This window comes from Netta rufina (assembly GCF_964035555.1).
Source record: "Netta rufina genome assembly, chromosome: 8".
Taxonomy (NCBI): domain Eukaryota; kingdom Metazoa; phylum Chordata; class Aves; order Anseriformes; family Anatidae; genus Netta; species Netta rufina.
In genome coordinates this window covers 9,099,392-9,116,491 of record NC_140131.1, presented here as the reverse complement: position 1 = coordinate 9,116,491, position 17,100 = coordinate 9,099,392, and positions in this window count along the sequence as shown.

Here is a 17,100-nt window from a genome sequence, read left to right as displayed (position 1 = left end):
GTCACCAGGCACGTGGGAGAACAGGCCAACCCCCACCTCGCTACAGCCTCCCTTGAGGTACCTAAAAAGAGCGATAAGGTCGCCCCTGAGCCTCCTCTTCTCCAGGCTGAACAAGCCCAGCTCCCTCAGCCGCTCCTCGTAGGACTTGTTCTCCAGGCCCCTCACCAGCTTCGTCGCCCTTCTCTGCACAGTCTTGTGAGAGCAGTGCGACCCGGTGTTTTTCTCCCACTCTCCTCCTGTTTTCATCTGTCGGAGGAAGCAAACATCAGCTCTCTGAGGCCAGACAACTTCTCCTCGGGTTTCACCACCAACTAATTATTACAAAGGGATAGGAAATAGAAACCAGCCTGGGATCATACCAGACGTGGGCTAGGAAAATTCTCAAGTTCATCTTCTGTGGTTAAGCTGCCTATTATGTGCTGAATGAGAGAGATGATTAAAGATGGTTGTTATTGCAGTTCAGAGCCAACAGAGACAGCTTGTACTAGGAAGGAAGCACAACACATTGTGCCTGAGAAAGCCCACTGTAAGCATTAGATTACATTTGCTTGGAAAAGTATCAGGCAGAGAGATGGAGAGGCTCAAATCTTTGGGCCACTGAAGAGCACCACACAAAGGGAAAGCTGAATGCTGTTCAAATCAGGCAAGATTAGGCACTGAGACAGGCGGTGGGGCTGCACTGTCCTCCAGACACTGCAAAACCACTCCTGCTGTAGGAAACGTAGCAATGGGCAGGGTAAAATAACATGTAGGATAACTAAAATCTTTTGCCATCTGCTCCTTTGCTTTGTTTGAGCATGGCGAATGTCTGCATCCCACATTTAGGACTTGCAGACCCACTGGGGTGGGCACTGACTTTTTAATGAAGAGGCGTTTTATTTCAGGGCTTGCTAGAAAGGTCCTGTATTTGTTCCACCCCTTTTGCCTTAAGTTTCAGGATGCTCAGAGCAGGAGGGGCTGTGGCTCTGTAACTGCTCATGGGCCTCACGGGCAGTTTGGGAGGGAGGCTGTGGTTATAGGAGTTTTTGAAGAAGCAGGCTGCTAAGCAGAGAGGAAGAAATTAGTTTGCTGAAGGAAGGGCAACACTTGGCTACTGTCAAGTGAATCTAGATAGAAAATGAGAATGTTTAGCGAGGCCAGACCGGGACTGTTCTGCGAGTGCTCACTGCTAACACAACCAAGGTGACTGCATTAATACAAGACAAAAGCTGGCACAGGTACTCCTGCATTTCTTACCATCGCCATCCCATGACAGCTGCTTTGGTCACAAACCATAAAGCAGGAAAGACAATGCTTTCTGCAGCCCCCACAAGGAGACATCCAGAACTCTGCATTATTGCAGGAGTCCTTAACAGCCCAGAAATAGAGCACTTGTGTTGAGAGACAGCCCGTCCCTCCCACTTACGCCGCCAGCAGCTGCCCTCTCCTAGCCACAGCAAGAGCTCTGCAGAAGAAAGGACCTTGCCCCTTCAGAGCTGGTGCCTCGTGTTAGCTGCTAGCAGTGGGGCCCTGGAGACTGGAAAGGAGGAAGCGAGAACGAAACAGCAGAGTGAGAGCTTTAGGAAAGCACCAGAAAGCTGAGAGCCAGGAAACGCACCGCAGGGCTCCCCAGGAACTGCATGTGGGTTTGAGGCAAGCAGCAGGGACTGAGCGAGCTCGATGAACAGCCCTGTTCATCCTTGGAGCTAGAAAGGTTCTCTGCAGTCCAAGACTTCCAGAACCGCACAGGGGAGCACATCTTCATTACTGACAGTGATTTGTTACAGTCAGGCTGGAATAGTGACAATCCCATAGTGTTAGGCTACGTGAAAACAAAAGCTAAGATCCTGAATACTGGATGTACCACAAAAAAGCAAGGACACAGGAAAAACAGTTATTTTATTTTCTTCCTTGAAACTGGAGGTAAACTGAGGCAGAGAGAGGTTCCAGGACGCGTGTCTGTTGTCATGGTTCAAGTTAGGGATGCTAGAGAAAGCAAACGTATTTCAAAGGTCAAAATCTGTAGAGAATTAGTCTGAAAAGGAGGAATATTTCTTTCAATGAATACATTTTTAAATAATATTTTTACATATTATATATAGTTATATTTCAGGAATCACAGCATGCATGATCACGTATTGCAGACTTGGCCCCTTTCAGACCTCCAGCTTCTATCTGGAAGCAAAACAATGGGGGAAAAAAATCTGTATTCCTCTCCATAAACATTCACACAAACAGCAGCACTACTTTAATTAATATAATTAGCAGTCATAATATATTTGTTCTTACAGCTGTGACAGCACTTATGCCTCACACTACACCAGTGTCTCTCCAGCGTGAGCTGGGATGTCTGTCCTCTTCCAGCACATTAAACCGCTGCCACAAAGCAAGCTTTTCCTGACAGGTTGGCCATAAGAAACTAAAGACTTCATAGGATTTGGTGTTTGATGAGAGCCTGTGGCTTTTTGTCCCAGCTTTAGAAAGAGTCTAATTAGATCCAGTGAATCCAGTCCTGATGGCACTGGTGAGAAGCTCCAAGCTGGTTGAAGCTCCCTGAACTGGACAAGCATACACTGAAGTGCACACTGCTGGAGAAGAAAGCAAGAAACCCCGAGCTGTGCTTCCAGCTGTGAGGTCTGGGGTTTGCTGTCAGGCAGGCTCATGAACTGCTGCACAGATCAGCATGGAGATCTCTCTGTCATGGGCGGAGGACAGAGACTGATTTTTACAAGCAAGTTAGACACAGAGGGAAAAGGAAATAAAGAAACTTTAAAAAATATATTTAAAAGATAAAATTTTATTTTCCAGTTCCAAAGTCTACTGTTTGTTTAGTCTATAGCTGAGCTAGGTATTCAATGTACTTGAGGTAAGCAGGTTCTTCTGGAGCTGGGGACCTTTAATACACTTCTTTGGGAGAACTAAACAAAAAGTGGCAGGGAACGGAGTGATTAAGTAATGACATGAGATGTTGTACTGTCAGATGCAACTTTGAGACTGGTGATAGCTGTGGAATAAATACTGAGAAGGGACCAAGGAGGTAGTTTGCAAGACAACATGGATGTGTGCCTAATGGGCAAGAATCAGAAAGACATATTATCCCTGCAATGTACACAGACACATAGTAGTAATCATTAACTGCAGTCAAGTGCATTATCTCTTCATGTGCTCTGTTCCTGCAGACCTGATAATTTGTCTCATCCTACACCTTAAAAGATCTGATAGCTGGGAGATGTAATGAGTGAGATCTTACACCACAAGACATCGTTAGATTGCCTACAGCAACTCAAGACTGTTTCTTTTTCTTCAATACAAGGCGGAAACATTAAAAACCTTGATGTACTTCATGAAAACAAATGAGCCAAGACAGCCCAGAAAATCTGACAGTTACTCTCTTTTGCATGTTTAGCTAGTACATCTCTCACAGCCTCCGTATCCCCCATACCAGACTTCTTTCCATTGTTTTTCTGCTCATTTGCTTAAGAAAGAAACTAATATGAAGATGAGATTGCTTCTACCAAGAGATGGTGGCAACAGCTCTGAAGCTCTTGTGAATTAGAGAAAGTAGAAGAGGATCAGCCTGCTGAATGGAAACTGAGATATCACTTGGTGTCATCAGAGGACCTCCTGGGAAGAGCTGAACCCTGTGTGTCCCCAAAAATTAAGAGTGTAAATTGATATGTACTCCTTCGCTTCACAGAATCTGTGCGTCATATGAGGCAGGGGTAGCTGTTACCATGGCAACTAATCTAATCTTTATTTTAATTTTTGCTGTAGTCAGATCACATCAGATAGGAAATAGCCATGCTCAGAATTAGAGCAATTGTATGTGCGAACACATGCACAGCAAATATACGTAATTGCATACGTGGCTGTGGCTAAATGTGTGAAAAATAAATAAATTTTTTTTATGTGGGAATATAATTTTTTAAAGAAGTAGAATCAAACTGAACTCGATTTCAGACATACAAAGAACATAGAGACCACTGTGCACAACCATCACGTTGAGTGCAACTGAGGCATCTTGTTGGGTTTTACTCACCTATCACTGCCCTATGGGAAGGGAAAATGTATAGCTTCTTTACCTTGCATTTGGAGGAGGAATTTATCCCATCCCAAATTGCAAGTCACATCAGTCTCCTTCTCCTGAGAGCTGAAGAAGGCTTCTCTGGAGGAGAAGTACAGGGAGATACAAAAATTGTGGCCAAATACAAAAGCCTTGATAACATCATAAAAACCATAGATCAGGCAACAACGTGATCTTGATGCAGTAACATCACCATGTCAAAGTCACACACCACAGGAAAAGAAACTCATGAGATCTCCCTTCCTCAGTTCACCATGTGGCTGGCAACCACTGCTTCCCATCCTCAGGGCAGGAAGCCAAGCAGAAAGCACAAACAGGCCAAAATCAGGACAACCCAATGCCCTCCCTGTTTGAAAACCCTTGAACTGCAGATATCAAAATGCCTGAGGCTCTGAGCAGAGAGGTGTGCACTGCCTTAGGCACAAAATCCCTCACAGACAGAGCTGCTGTGGCAGAAATTCCTTAATGCCAGATATGGGCAGATGGAAAATCTCAAATGTGTTCCCTAGGGATTCAACTACCTGCATGGCCACCAGTCAGGTTCCTGCCTTAGGCCACTGTCATCACCGCAGGCTTCCAAATATAACAAGCCAGCCCTTCTCTGGCTCTGAAGTGGGACAGTTTTCATGGCATCATCAACAGAGCTGAACTGTTTTATGTCAACTTTGCTTCTTCAAAGGGTCCTTTTACAGGGATTCCTTTTGGGGGGTTTATTTCTGGTTCCTTCTACTAGGAGAGCCACATTTTCCATGCAGAGGTCACCAAATTCTGGTACTGCTGCTTTCCAGAAGGAAAAACCAGAAGACAGCTTGAAAACTAGCATCTTCAGGAGATACCACAAAGCAAAACTCATCACCTACAGGACGAGATCCTGAATTAAGAACAACTTCATCCAAAGTTCAGCCCATCTCCTGAGCCATGAGGCTGTAGGAGTATTGTGTCATGAGTAAATCAGGCAGAAAACAAGGAATAGCAAGTCTTACTCAAGCTTCATAAAAGGATATCTCTCTGCCTTTTGCTGACTGCATAACACACCTCCACTTCATGAAGTCCCTAAGCTGCTGATTGCCGGAGGCTGGGGGGTTACAGGCAGGGAAAGTTTACTAATTACATATTTTTCTTCTGCATCTCCTTCTGGCCACTGACAGAAACAGGATGCAGAGTTAGACAAGATTTAGCCTGACCCAAAACAGCCCTTTTAATTCTCAGCAAGAAGCCAAGGTGCTCCAACCTCCAATTTAGGGGATGATGGGATTAGCAACCCTTCCCTTCAGCAATTACCAAACCAGGCCCTCAACTTGAGTGCCAGATCTCTCGTTAGCACAGGAGGAGACAAGCTAGAATTACAGAAGCTGTTCCCTAAAGGTGAAGTTCTGCTTTGAAGCAGTGACTTAATTTAGGCAGATGAGGTAGGTATTCAGAGCGAGATGGATGTTTGTGCCTGGAACAGAACAAGCAGAGGAAGCAGCTCAGTAAATGATATGTTTTTAAGTATTTTTAGTAATGCAATGCAGCTGTAAGAGGAAAACAAAGGAGGAAGAGCAAGAAACAATGAAAATGAATTCAGCTCCAACCAAGCACAACGGGATCACACTGGTGCGTCAAAATATGCTCCTGACCACCACCTTTTAGTGCAGGCTCAAATAAACCCATTCCTATGATCCCATTGTCTGGCAGAAGACCTCAGCCCAGAGTGGGGCTGAGCATACCCCACTCCAGTGGGTATTAATCACATACCACCACCCCAAATCCCTTTGTCCATATGTTCCCAGCTGCTGTTGGGATCCTTACCATCACCTCCAACTGCAAAAACAGCAGCTGCAATTAATAACGTGCAGACACTCTCAATTGCTCATCTCAGCAGCCATCTGGCTTCGTATCACACACATCCCTGCTATGCAAAGCAGAAGGGTATTTTAGCTCCTGCCACCAGTAGATGAAGGATGGACTAAGAAACAAGCAAGATTGATAGGAAACAGAAGATCGATTATAAACAAGCAGGAGACAGAAAGAGGGTGTTCAGTGATACTTCTGTGCAAACCAAAGGGGATCTGCCTTTCAGAAGCAACAGTTGCAAATCAGCATTCCCCGAGGACCCGTTCTGAGCAACGCTCTATGAGATACCTCAATCGCTCATTTTGTCTTTGCTACCATCGTCATTTGTGTTCATCTCAACGGCACTTCCCCAGGCTTTGAGTGCAAACAGTAAGTCAGATCTTTAACTGCTCTAATTTGGTGTGGCTCCCTGAACATCCATCTTCAAAGGATCCTTTAATAGCAATTACAGGCCAGATGAGTGGCATTTTAGTTTCCAATTAAACCCGTTTAGCTCAATTCAGAACTGCCAAATTTTGCCCAGATCTGCCATTCAGTTCAGCGCTCTGTGCTTTGTGGAAATGCAGGCAACACAACAGGAAAGAAAGCAGAAAACACACTTTCTGGGATCAGGACAATCTCTCGGAGCCATCTTTGTACAGCATCTAGCACATCAGGGACCCTTCCCATATGCAAGGCTTTTAGACACACATTTTAAAGTCAGTATATTTGAGATATGACTTTCTAGGGCATTAAGCATCCCATCTCACATCTGCTACTGAGATTTTGGCCTCCAAGACTGAAGATGATCATCTTCCCTGTGTTGTAGAAAACGATGTCACACAGTTAAGATAGCGATGTTAAACTCATGCAGAACTTGGCATAATTTTAGTTCAGCTGCAGAATTTCACTGGGCAGGGATTCAAGATGAGAGCCCTGGTCTTGGGCAAGCTTCCCATGTACGTTTCCTCAGCCCTGAAATGTGAATGGCATTGATATCTCTGGGTGAAAAACTGTATTTATTATATATATAATAAATATAGTATATAAATATTGTAATTATTTTGACTGTTCTCATTATGAACATTGCTTCAAAACCTGAGATGTTGACATTGTTTGCACTCTGCCAAAACTAAACTGCTGCTTAACAAGAAAGTAGCCATTCCTTAGGCACAGATGTTAAGAACTAGACACTATTTGATATCCAGCCTGTTCTGAAAGGAATTCACTATCAAATCCTTAAGAGGTAGAAGTCTGTTGGACATGATGACCAGCATCTTTGTAGGTATCTCTCTTTGTTTTGGGGGAAATAGTTTATTCCCAAACCTTTATGTCTGTTTGTGCTTTGCTGGCTCCTATGCTCTCTGCATGTAATAGGACACTGTGCTAAAATTTTCACTTCTGCCTAGAGTGATAAGAGCTTTTAGCACTTATCTGACATAAATGCAAAGAGCATTTGCTGCTGACACGATGCTCACGTACTATTCTTTGGCAGTACTTCAGCTGCATATTTAGCATCTACCACCAAAAGGAGATTCATCCTGAGTTTACGGACCTGCTCCCAGAGCATCATTTATGGTAATGTAGAGTGGGCCCTGAACATGATCTGACCACCCTTACCTTGTGCATGTGGGGACATATTATTTTAGCTAGGTTCCTCCTTCTCACCCAGCTTGCATTTCTGTCTGATTCCCAAGATGAGAGCACTGTCATCCTGCAAAGGACATGAGACCTTGCACATGTCCTTACCTGCCTGGAGACCTGGTGGGACCATTCAGGCACCAAGAGTTGCTGATCTCTGCTCTAGTAAGCAGAGACAGGGATCCAGGAAAGAAAAAATGCAGGGAGGGCCAAGGACTAAACATTCATCTGAAACATGTCAGCAGGAATCTTGATCTGAACAAACACAATATGACCTTAATGCAATTTTAAAGGGGATTAAGCAATGTGCAAAAAGGCATCATATTGATTTTTCAAATCCTGTCTGTATCATATGGGCTGTAAAACATTATTTAAAAAAAAAAAAAAAAAAAAAGAGTTAGTAAAGAAAAAAACACTGTATAGAAACTTTTATTCCCATAAACATCGAAAGAAGCAGAGCTGCCAACAGATACACCTACACCTATCTCCTGAATTAGTGCAGCTGTCTCTTGGGAGAGTTAACGTCCTTTCTCCCATACATCTTTTCCTGTTTGCAGATATCGCAAGAAATAAAGTGAGGTTAGAAAGAGATTTCTATTATCATCCCTTCCTTCAATGCACACTTCACTTCCATATTTTCCTGTGCAGGGCTTGGGTTTCTTTCATTCTGTTTATTTTTAATTCCTTGCCCACTTAAGCTAAGACAACAACATTTTGTTCTGTATTTCCACAGCTATTCCATGGTGATTTGTTAACGATGTTGGGTTTGCAGTCAAATGACTGGAAAGATAAAAAGTTGGCAAGCTACTTCCCTCATTAGGGAACACAGCTCTAAAGCGCTCAAGCGCCAGCCTATTAGCTGAATTATTCAACAGAAGAAAAAAAAATACATGACAAGAAGCTACAACAGGAATGGGGAAGAAAGTGAAGCTTATTGACTTTGGTGCTGTTGGGAAAGTTTGGCAGCATCCCTTGAAGCTCAATTGTAGAATTAAGCCCATTAAAGGAATTTAGGCGAGGTGGAAAGGCAGCACAAAAGCAGCCAGAATCTGGCAGTCATAACCCAGATACTGTACTGTATTGTTGCAATTTGGAACTGATGATGAAGAAGCTCAATCAGGGAGTATTTCCAAAACCGTAATTTAAGGGATCTGTTTATGTGCAGCTTGTGAATAACTGGTGGTGTTGGCGAACTTCCACATTCAGCCACAGGCTTTAAGCATGCAAATAACTCACCATGAGGATCCCCAGTAACAGGTTGTGTGCGCGCGCTTATCACGCAATAAATACCATGTAATTCAGAAGAGCTTAACTGCCCACGAGAGAGGAGTGAGTTGCCTTGCACATGCCAATGGCAAGAGGAGTTGATATATGGCAGCCTGTTTGTTCCTTTAACAAAACAGAGTGGAACAAAACCCTGATGGGAAAGTCAGGATTGTCTGGTTTCTGTTTTCATGTAACCTGAAAAGCAAAAGGGAAGCGCTTGATTCAGACACAAAATTGGCCTCAGGCAAAACCTTTAGGAATCCCTATTTCTGGGGAACTGCTTAGGAGTGGGAAAAACAGTATCTGAATCTTAATAGCAAAGGGAAGTGATTAAGGACACAGCCTCTGGTAAGAGATTTCACCCGAATGTGAGGTAAAAGAGATTTCAAATCTTGGAGAAACCTCAAGAACAAAGTCCTTCGCTAGAGGCGTCCACATGCAGACTGGACTGCAGAGAAGAGAATCATAAAATATCCTGAGTTGGAAGGGAGCCACAAGGATCATTGTGTCCAACTCCTGGCTCCACACAGAATGCCCAAAACTCAGAGCATGTCTGAGAGCGCTGTCCAAACTCATCTTCAACTCCAGCAGGTTCGGTGCCATGACCACTGCCCTGGGCAGCCTGTCCCATTGCCTGACACCTCTCTGGGTGTAGAACCTTTCCCTAACCCCCAGCCTGACCCCCCCCTGTCCCAGCTCCATGTCGTCCCCTCGGGTCCTGTCGCTGTCCCCAGACAGCAGAGCTCAGCGCCTGCCCCTCTGCTCCCCTCGTGAGGGAGCTGCAGGCCGCCATGAGGCCTCCCCTCAGCCTGCTCTGCTCTGGGCTGAACAAACCAAGGGGCCTCACCCATTCCTTGTACATCTTCCTCTCTTTATAGCGCTCACCAGTAGTTTCATGGATTTTATTTATTTATTTAGTGGTGCCCAAAACTGCACACAGTGCTAGAGCAGAGCAGGACGATCCCTTCACTTGCCTAAACTCCAGAAGCAGCATGGGCAGGGAGAGACAGGGTGTTACCTGAAGGGTTCACAAACGGGGTCTGGGGGATTTAGATATTAATTTAGTTATGCCAAACATTACTCAGAAATGGGGAAGAAAACAGAAGAGAAACACATACACGAGATCTTTACTTTTACTTACAGCTATAGAGTTGCTGTGCTAAAGCAAAAGGCATCAAGTATTTTGAAGCTTTATAAACTGCAGGTATCCGCTTATTTTAATTGTCATGTGGCACTAGGAAGATAAAACCTAACTCTGGAGATCTGGGAAGCGTGTCCTTTAGCTGCTGCAGAGCCTGAGAAAGCAGTGCAGCTCATGTGGCAGGCTACCACCCACTCCTCCGTTCCCAGGCACGATCGTTCTTTCACCCAGAAATACTGTCCAAGTAGATTTTGCATATTTTTGTGAAGAGATTAGTTATACAGCTCTTGTGAAAAGTAACTTCAGTCACAGTAGGACTAAATTTGCACAGGACCAAAAATTCTTATGCCACGGTTGTGCTGATAGAAGAGGATCTAACAAATGAGGAGAAAGTGGCAACCATCAAATCCATTAAGCAGCTACAATATTTTTACTTGGTGACCAAGACAGAAGGAGAAGTCAGGCAGTGAGATCTATGTGATGGCTCAGTGTCATCAACAGAAAAGGACCAGAATATCAGAAGTGGGATGATGACAACCTCAGTAAGGTTGCAGGGCTGAAATTCAATAGCAGGCAGAAATGGCATTAGGGAGCAATTATAATTTTTGCTCTAAGTGCTAAAGACTTGACTTCCAATCTATCGTTCCCAGAGGATAGGAAAGGACTGGGTATACAGAAGCAAGTTAGCGGCTGCAATACCTAGACAACAGAGCAATCTTTATATTATCAGGTGAAACTTTTCTGGCGAACAGGAAATCACCGGTGCTAGCATGTACAATAGTAACATGCCTCAGTGGCTAGAGTCAGGAGATTTTCCCACCCAAAGAGCTTAAGTGTATTTACCCGGACATGCAAAGGCTGAGGAGGAATGCGAGTACCAGGGATAATGTTTAGAAAACGGTAGAGTTATTTACACGGGAAGATGTTCCATTCAGCCTCTCCTCTCAAAAGCCCAGACCTCTCATGGTATCTTTACATTGCACTCAGAGTGGGAAAGGCGAGTAGCCCTGATTTCCAGCAGGCAAATTGAGCTACAGAGCAAACATTACTTCCAGACCTGCAAAGTGCTCCAGGGAAGCCATGAGACACAGGCTGAACAGATAAAACAAGTCTTCTTGGAGCAGCTTCAGTGCCATCTTACTGTCTTCCCCAGAGACCCTCTAGATTGATCATCCTTTGGGACAGTGTGTGTGGAAAGAAAACAAAGAAAGAAAATACTAAATGGGTCACTTTCAAATGACTGCACTGGCCTATACTGAGGATAGCTGATATATCTGTATGGAAAGGACCAATACAAGTTGCCATTCAATTTCCTAACCCCGCCCCCAAGTCAAATTTTCAGAATCAGAAACATATTTTCTAAAATGGATTAAAATACTTGTATGACAGAAGAAGGCAGGGAAAAAACTATTAGTCTTGAGGCACGTTTGGATTTGCCATTTGTTAAGACAAAGGACTCACTGCTCCAGAGATCTCAAACATTGCTTTCAGCACTGGGAAGTGTGCTGATATAGTCTGACAAAGGGTAATTAATCCAAAGTCAGTGTAATTGAACACTCCCACTGCTGCTCAATTAATCCGATCACTTCCCCTATAAATTCATAACTGCAGCTCCTGACCACTGCAGACCTTATTTATATGCCAAAGAGGATTCCAGTTCTGAAAGACTCACAGGTGTCTGGGACAAAGCAAGACAGAAGAAAAGCTGGGCACAAAGCAAAGAACTCAAAGCTGCCTCCTTCCCTCCCCCAAATGCTCAGTTCCAGGAGAAAGAAAAATACGACAGCAGAGAAGGAAAATGCTAAGAAATTTAATTTGCCAAAAATAGCAAGAGGCAAATGGCAATGATTTAAAATAATAATAATAAAAAACATAATAAAGAAGAATTTAAGTAATATCGCTCTCCATTCTGGACATGGGATATTTGCAAATGATTTCTTGCCTTTTTTTCTTTCTTTTTCTCTACTCTGAAGGGTTCCTTTGTTTTGCCATTGATTTTTCCCCAAAGTTGCAGGCTGTTATATTAGTAAACAATTAATTTTACAAGGCCGTAATTCTTGTCAGCCCTAGAATTCAGACAGAAACAGTTGCGGGAATGTAGCTGAGATTTCAGGGAGAGGTAACAGGGACAACTTTCTGGTTGCAGACGGGGCTGGGAGCTGGGACTGTGCACCAGGTTCAGGATCAGACTGTTCTGCATTTTCAGCCCAAACCCCAGGGCTGTATTCAAGCTGCTAGAACAGAGATCACTGCTGGTTTTCTGCGATGAGACTGCATGGGGAAATTGGATGCTATCGTAGGTTTTTTTTTGGCATAAATAGCTGGATGATGGCTTGCAAAGCTGCCCAAGTGGTTTAGACTTCAAATGAAGAGAAATGGGATAGCCAAACTCTGGAGGGCCCCTCATGATATTCCCCCATAGGAGATGGAGCCTCTTCCAGGTTCAAGTGAGATGAAGTAAACTGCTCAGAACAGGGGCAAGTTTTATAGATGCCTCTTCCTGCATTGCAATAAAGCTGACAACACCTGTAGAGATATGAGGGAAAGCGCTTTGCTCTGGTGAAAAAGCAGAGAAATGGCAACACAGAGCATTATATCATGGTGAGACAGTTCTAAGACACGGCATTAGGAAAGCTTCATCCAGCTGGTTTCACAGGAGGACACGTGGGAGATAACAGGAATTGTCTGTAGGGAGGGGTAGTACAGGAGAAAGCCACTGTGGGACCAATCCTTGCCAAAGGCAGATGGAAATTTGGTACCAGTCATGGCAGGGATAGGCGTTTTTCTCCAAAAGCAGCATGTTCCATGGATAAAGTCACAGAAACAAAACATAAACATGCACACATAAAAATCCATACACATAGAAATCCAGTTCCTGGATTGTGCCACAGTGCCTCCTCACAGCTGAACAGTGCTGAATGTGGCCTTTTGTTATTCCTTATTGTAATATGTAATTATTATGTAATTATTATTCCTGATACAGAATGAAAGGCACAGCAACCACCTTGTGTACTGGTCAAGCAGGCTGCAATTAAACCATGCCAAACATTACTGCAGGGAGCCATGGGTACACCTGTAATTGCCCACTGTAGGTGCTTTAAGGCTGCAACAGTTCACATTGAAATTGTTCCTATAAAACAGTTCTCTGACCAAGGAGCACAGGACTTGGCCCCAGGTTCCCAATTCACCAACCTGCGTTAGTCTTTGCTCTCCTCCTGCACAGAACTCCAGGAGTTCTCTCCTTTTCATTTCACAACAGCCTGGAGAAGCTCTGGTACTCTGCTGGAGCCCCCCTGCTGCAAGGCAAACACCTGGAAACAAACGAGTGAAACTGGGGGAGCTAAAGGAAAAAAAAAAAAAAAAAAGAGAGAAAAAAAAAAAAAAGAAAGAAAAAGGAGCAGGAAATATATGAAGCAACTCTGCTTTCCCCACAAGCAGCCTGGAGCTAAAGAAAACGCCACAGCTCTCAGTGCAGCTGACCAGAAGCAGTCTCTGAATGAAGTCCAGGGTGATTTAGGGTGAGGGAATGGTGGGGGAGACACAATCTATACCCTACTTCCCCCGTGACAGTGTTGTCTAATAATTTGCCATAGGATTTTGATCTGAAGGAGGACCAAATTAGGTTATGAGCTTGCTGTCAATGAAACAGAAAACATCAGGCTCCCAGCTCCTTTGCTTGGTGTCTGCCACACGCAGCCCTTGCCCTACTTCTCCCTTAGCAAAGCATTTCAGAAGGCCCCATTCCCCCTTCCCTCCCACTCCACCCTGAAGCAAAGTTGATGAACCGTGGCTCCTTGTCGCCCTGCCAAACCTCGCTAACTGATCGCGGTGTGAAAGCAGCTGTGACAGGCAGCAGCTGAAGAGGCAGCATCAAATTAAGCAGCTGGAAGGGACCCAGCAAAGCACTGCTGCTCTCTCTTACCTACTGCATGAGTCAATTCTCACCATCCTCAGCATCCCCTTATGTTTGACTGGGTGCAGGGCCCGATTCCCTGAGCAGCCCATTCCAGCCAGTCCCCACTAAATAATCTAGGCACTGAAGCATTTCTTGAAGGGCTTTTTCCCACTGGAAGAGAATTCGTGGCTCAGTGACGTCTCCCTCCAGACCCGCAATAGCTTTTTGTGCAAACAATGCCAGTGAAATGCCACCATTGCTTTTACAACTTTTTGTTTTGTTTTTGTTTGAGAGAATTGCGTTTCTGTGCTCGGAGCATTTTGAATGCACTGATCGAATCTGGCAGGAGTAACCAAACACACACACACACATCGCCTGGGAAATGGAACAAGGAGGGAAGGAAGGATACAAGCAAATATTTCTACAGGATTGTCAGGCCTCTCAGTTTCCATGGCAGTATGTTTCCATGGAAGCCAAATTTGAAGCCTGTTGCTGCCACTGGAGTGGCCCAAAGAAAAATTATTAGTCTTGAAAATTAACCAAGCTGCTCTCTACCTTGAGAGCCAGCCAACCCACAGCCCTAAAAAATATATATACACATATATAAAAACCAGCAATTTCCATCTCTGATAAAAGATTCAATAAGCACATGAGGAAGGAGGAGAGAGGAGGAGAAAATACCACACAATGACAAACAGGAGCTTCCTTTTATGCAGCCAACAATACAGCAAGGTTTCCAAAACACACTGGCAAGCACAGGGCTGAATGTGCTTTATGAAATATTTCACACAAAGGTCGACAAAATCCTGCAAAGCGTTCTGTACCACCAGATGCTGAGGGGACAAAAGGAGGGCACCTTGAGACTAGTGCTGTGGGGCTGCCATTTGTTTGTTCAAAGCGAAGCCCCTTAATCATGCTTCTACCTCCCCAGCTGCTTGCTCACCCACCTCGCTGTAAAACATAGAGGAAAGGGAAGATTTTTTACTGGGGGCCTTCTTAGTCAACATTAAAGAGCAGCAGCACTTATTTTCCTTGCTGGTCAGGCTTATGAATGCTTGAAAAGTCTCCTTTTTCCTTATCTGCCCCATTTCCCCACCGAAGAGGTCTCTGCAGCCCCTTTCATTTCCCTTTAGCCAGGTAGCCCATGCAAACTGCCTGCTTTATTGCCAGTAACCAAAATAGTGTTGCACAGAGACTCAGCCCTTTCTGAGATGGTGCAATTCAGTGACGAGATGCAGGCCTGTCTATAGGAGGCCTGGACGCAAGTTCAGGTGACGATAGCAAACCTATTTGAGAGACTATTTCGAAAGGACAGATCACCGAGACTGTGAATTTGTGACTTCCACCCAGAAACAAGTGCTATTCCCCCACTGAAATGGAAAAAGTAGCATAAAGTGCACCTAATTGGGCCTTCTGGGGATGTAAAGCCTAAAGAAAACTCAGCTGTAATTGAAAGATAAAGATCAGAGGGGAAAGAGGCCTCTGTGACAAGGGGGGCCTTGTTAGACCAGCAGCTGAATCTGAGTTCGATTCTCAGTTTGAGGCAAAAAGTTGTGAAATCAGTACTACTGAGGAGTCTTTTTTGTATCATGTATCACTACAAGGCCTCCTGTGCTCTGTGCTACCCCTCCTACCAGGGGAAGAAGGGACGAGAAGCAGGTGGTTTTAAAGCCCTGAACTAACGCACCTGATCGGGACATGGTGGGAAGACTGCCTTTGGAAGGAAGGTGAGCACAAATGCAGGGTCTGCTGTAGGGTTTGGGATTCCTGTTCTGTTCAGACTTCTGGAAAAGGAAACAAAACCCAGTGCTTGACACAGACTGAGCTGATTGTTGCAGGTGAGCCATGCAGGGACACACCAGCAGCGCTGCATCCCACCTCTCACACCGACTACCTTTAGGGCAAAACAGCCTTCTCCACGCAAACTTGTATGGACTACAAGCCATAAACCTCCAAAGAACCTCAAAAACTGCTCAGCAAGAAGCAGTCAGAACTAGTTTACATCTGCCAATAGAACAATTGGCTTAAATCAACACCTTTTCCCTGTCTGGGGAGGTTTTCTTAGCTCCTACCATTACCCAGCTCTGGCATGTACTGCTACCAGCTGTCAGCCTCCCTCTCTGCCAGAGATTAATGCCTTGAAGGAAAGCATGACCAGATTCTAGCTCTTCAGTACGAAGCCCAATATTTTACCTTCAAGCCCTGAACAGATGAGTTTGCAAGTACGTACCAGTGGGGAGCAAGGATGCTCTAATACAGGTCACACGTGGAGGCGGCTGCTGGCAGCATCCAAGGCAGCTGAGAGCACCACGAGAGCCAGATGGGGCCGCAAGCCATCAGTCGAGAGGCTCGGCATAACCTTCAGGCAAAGTGTAACCATTCAGTGCAAGTCCTGCTCAGTACTTCCAGCATTTCACACACCAGCGCTTAAAATCCTTTGCACAGCACACATCAACAGCTGAAGCTTTCCCTTCACACAGGAGGCTTCAAGCCCAGAGGAGCACTTGCTTGCCTGGGAATGGCATCGCTCAGACCTGCCTGGCTACGGCTGTGAAGGGATGAGGAGTCTCTGTAGGGTAATGCCACTAGCCAAAGGCAATGGCAAAAATAGCCCCAAACTGAGGTTCTCTGGACATTTCAACCTCTTCTCCCATGCTCTCTTGTAAAAAGAAAGCAAACCTGGCCAGCAAGCCAGTTTTTTCCTCCTTGTGCATTCACATGCATGGGATTCACTTTCCGTGCTGGCTTTTAAAGAGAGAAAAGGGAACAAGGGTTGATAACAGGTCACCCAGGAACACAGCAACAGCAGCTTTGGTCTTTGAACCAAGTTGCTCTCTCGGGGGCTACCTCTACCAGCAGTGAGTAGCAGCAGGCACAGAGCAGAGCCCACAGAGGAGCACTTACCAAGGCATTACCACAGCTACCAGACCCCTCTGGCTCCAGACGAGCAGCACAGTTAATGTCCCCACTGCACAGCTCCATGCTAATGCTCCTGCTTCAGCTTCAGGAGTCTGACAGGCTTGGGGGCTCCATCCAGGAGTATTTTGCATCGCACCACCCCTCCCGGCCAACCTTCAGTCTTTTTGCTTACACAAACCAAAAGGGAAGAACACAAAATGTAACTGGGCAGACGAGTTCCTAAGCTCACAGGCCCTCAGTTATCTGATATTTTATGAAGGTCAGAAGGATCTCAGCCAAACAAAGCTGAGATCACAGGAGCTCCAGAGACCAATAAAACAACAGTCATAGAAGTGAAGAGTATACTTAATCTTCAGAGTA